At 34.6% G+C, this 4,044-nt stretch overlaps 1 protein-coding gene across 4 annotated transcripts in view; it reads left to right on the top strand.

Moving 5' to 3' along the window:
- LOC106871242 (polypeptide N-acetylgalactosaminyltransferase 5) overlaps window positions 1-4,044 on the top strand; it is a 124,770-nt gene that overhangs the window by 98,711 nt on the left and 22,015 nt on the right. The gene's annotated exons all lie outside the window — the stretch shown is intronic.

Here is a 4,044-nt window from a genome sequence, read left to right as displayed (position 1 = left end):
CAAGTCAAATGTTGTGACTCCTGTGATAGATGTGGTCGAGGATGAGTCATTCCGCTACCAATACGGTAGTGCTAAGAGCACAAGTATAGGAGGATTTGATTGGAGTTTACAATTCACATGGCATGGAATACCAGATGTGGAACGACAGAGACGGAACAGTGATGTCGCACCAATCAGGTATATTTTGGAACCAGTAGAAGACAATATGTAGAGAGAAAGAAAAAAAGACGATTCTTTCCCTGTATGTGTATATATGTACGCGTATTTGTGTCTATATACACACACTAATATATATATAGTACCTCACATTATATGTCTATAATGTGTGTTAGAGTGTGTATGTATAAATATGTGTGTGTGTGTATGTATAAATATGTGTGTGTGTGTGTGTGTATATATAAATATATGCATATATATATATATATATATATATACACACATATATACACATACGTACATCATATGTGTACACATGTACACCATGCATGCACGTACACACACAAACACCTGTCTTCTTTTTTTAAAGTGTTAAAGACAACACACATACACAAATGTGTGTGCGTATATATATATATATATATATATACACACACACACACATATATATATATATATATATATATATATATATATATATATATATATATATATATGCATGCATAAATACAAAAAAAAAAGAAGACAGCAGCAAGTAGAGCTTTACTAAATAAATATAAAATAAAAAAGGAAAGAGGCATTCCATATTCAGATTATAATTATTTACATATTCTCTGCTGTTATTTTAAATATCAAAACCTTGTACATGTACATATTTAAACGTGTGTGTGTGTGTATATATATATATATATATATGCATACATATTTATATCTGTGTTTGGGGACACACACACACACAAACTTGGTGTTTATTGAGATCTTATAAAATGGCCAAATATTATGACTCTTCCCAAAGACAGAAGTCCCCTGGCCATGTTGTAAGGCACCAATAAATGCTAAGCGTCCTTACGCTCATTCTGTTTCTCTTATTGTCGGTTACTACAATTACCTAGTCTATTCAGCTATACAAACATACATGCATTTATATATATCTATACATACACACATGCATATGTACATATATATATATATAGGTAATTGTGTGTGTCTGTGTGTCCTGGAGTTGATGTAATCAACTAACAATACCCTACCCCACCCATAAATAATTTCAGTCGTGCTTGTCTTAGAAACAATTATTAATGGTGGTGGTCAGCAGAAATGTTAATGTTGAGAGAAATGCCTTGTGGTATTTGTTCCACTTCTTACATTCTGAGTTGACATCCCTCCAAGCTTGAGCTTGTCTTTTGTTTCTCCAGAGTGGATAAAATACAATATCAATCAAGTAACGATTGTATCGTTAAATTTCAGACATTTTACCCTTTATAAGAAGTAATTATTGCTATTATTATGATTGTTGATGTTGTTGTTGTTGCTTTGTTTTATATGAGCTATCCCAAATTTCATCCAAAGACCTGAGAACACATTAAGATATCTCTGTGGTTTATAATTATGATGCAAGGATATATTTCAGGGAATCAAGACTAAATAGGAAGAATTAAGATTCAGATAAAAGTTTGTAGAAATATTTCCCTTTATTCAAATATGTTGTTATTAGTACGTCTGCTCTACTCATGAAAACTGTTATCATTCGCTCTTTTGTTGCTATTGTCGATTGTACAATAAGTAGTAAAGTACTTTTTCCATGTTATTGCATAGTGTTTCTGTGACTGATTTGTAAATGTGTGTGTGTGTGTGTGTGTATTTGCAAATTAAGGCTACCGTTGGTTTCGTGTTAAGAAAAGTAGGAAAATATCCTAGTGACTTAACAATTTTTCAAGCCGATCACATGTAAAAAGGTGTTCATCTTTATTTTGGAAAACACAGCCTCATTTAGTCCTTGGAGATTCTGGTGAATTCTTGTGAATAAAACAATGAATTAAGGGTGGTTACTCTTGGGTGGACATCCCTTGATTTATTGTTTTATTCAGGAGAATTCACTAGAATCTCTGCAAACTAAACAAGGTTGTATTTTCCAAAATGGAGGCAAACACCTTTCTCCATGTAATCAGTTTGAAAAATTGTTAAAGCACTAGAATATATTCTTACTTTTCTTAACATGAAATGAATGGTAGCCTTAATTCACAAATAAAGAAATTATATCCACCAATGCAGTGTTGAGCACTCATTTCCATCATTCGACAGTGTGTGTGTGTATGTATATATATATATATATATAGATATATATATATATATATATATATATATATATATACACATATATATATAAGTTATGGAATGGAGTAGGTGAGATCCAAGCTACATATGTTTCATAGCGGGCAGAACCTCAGAAGTGGTAAAAATTCGAGTGAGGTATATACCACCGGCTACTCTTCGGCTTATCATTCTGAGAGAGCCACCCCAAACAGTAATGGTTCCCATACAGTTCCTTGGAGGACTCCACTGAGAATTGATGTCGTCTCCCTAGTGAGAGAGAGAGCCATTGGCTGCAACTATCTGACTTCTCTCTTTATAAAAGACACACAGCCACTCTCTCAGTTTCCTAGGGTGATGTAATTTGTGATTCATCATCCCATGATCAACTTTGTCAAAGGCTTTGGCGAAATCAAGATATCACATCCATATTCAACTGGTTGAGCTGCTGTCTTTCGTACCCAGTCATAATGCTGTAGTAGGTATGTGAGGCAGCTCCTCCTTGGGTGGAAACCATGTTGTGTGTTTGTGAGTAAGTTATTCTCTTCCAGGAATGTGGTCAGTCTCCTTCTGACCGACATCTTCCATGACCTTGCTGACATGTGAGGTCAGAGAGATCAAGCTATATTATACCTTCTTTTAACATTTTGGAAAAGTTTATCACAGACAAGGAAACTCTGAAAAAGTGGTTTTGTGAAATTTATCTTGCATGTATTTAAAAGAACAGCTGAAAAGCCATCTGGGCCCATTGCTGAATTTGAGTTCATCTCATCAATGGCTGATATTACGTCTTCCTCATTTATGTCCATGTAATCAATGGTTTGCCTCTTTCCAATGTTGATCTGCAATGTTGAAGAACTCATCAGGCTTCCTTATTTGCAGATTTTTTTTCACAAACTTGTAAAAGGTTTTAGGATTCATGTATATATTTTCAACCACCCTCATTTATCTTTCTTCCTTTTCTTTCTCATGGGAGATATTTTTTATCACTAAGAGCGCCTCTTTGAGGAGGGATTTCTTGCTGTTATTGAGTTGTTTAAGTGAGTAGAGATCTTTATTCTTTGCCTCATAATGGCTCTCCTGTCTCTAAGAATGTCTTTTTATTTCATATGTACTAACTCTCTTTTCTGGAACAACTTTAATGCATATGGCTTGCACTATTAACATTAATTCTTTGAGTTTCGTATCAATGTCTTGCATATAGAGACTTTTAAAGCCAGTTTTCCTGGATGATTCATTTTTTTTGGGGGGGGGGGGGTGTCATTTGTGTGGAATACATCTTGGGTCATACGTTGTCAGTTCTGTCACGTTGTGGTTTCAGAAAATTGTCAGTGATTCCTTCACATTGTGGATAAGCGAAGCAAGAGTCTAATGTATTCTTGTTTCTGGCTGAAGAGAGTACAGTTTGCTCCTTGGACATCATTTTCGTGAGATCAAGCGGAGATTCTGCTTGATTGCATTCTTTGTATGCCATTCCTTATATGCCATTCCTTATGAAATGTTTGGGTGGTTGAAGTCACCTATCAGAACTACATAAATGCATTCACCTATTTTCATTATCATAGCAAGGTTTTCCACAAATTTACCATCATGATTTAAAGCATTAGGCGGGTGATATAATGTGCATATTATGTGCAGATGCTTTAAGTGTGCTATGAGTGTGTCACTAACTAAGTCTGAATGTAACAACGGGGTTAGTGGTGTAACATCTTCACAGATAGACAATGCAATTCCATCTTCTCTTTTGTCATTATGAAATGCTGCATACTTTGGTCTGTGTCTCTACATCATTTATGT

This window comes from Octopus bimaculoides, chromosome 27 (genome assembly GCF_001194135.2).
Source record: "Octopus bimaculoides isolate UCB-OBI-ISO-001 chromosome 27, ASM119413v2, whole genome shotgun sequence".
NCBI classification, from domain to species: domain Eukaryota; kingdom Metazoa; phylum Mollusca; class Cephalopoda; order Octopoda; family Octopodidae; genus Octopus; species Octopus bimaculoides.
Note: the sequence above shows the minus strand (reverse complement) of the source record. Positions and strands in the feature narration are given on the sequence as shown.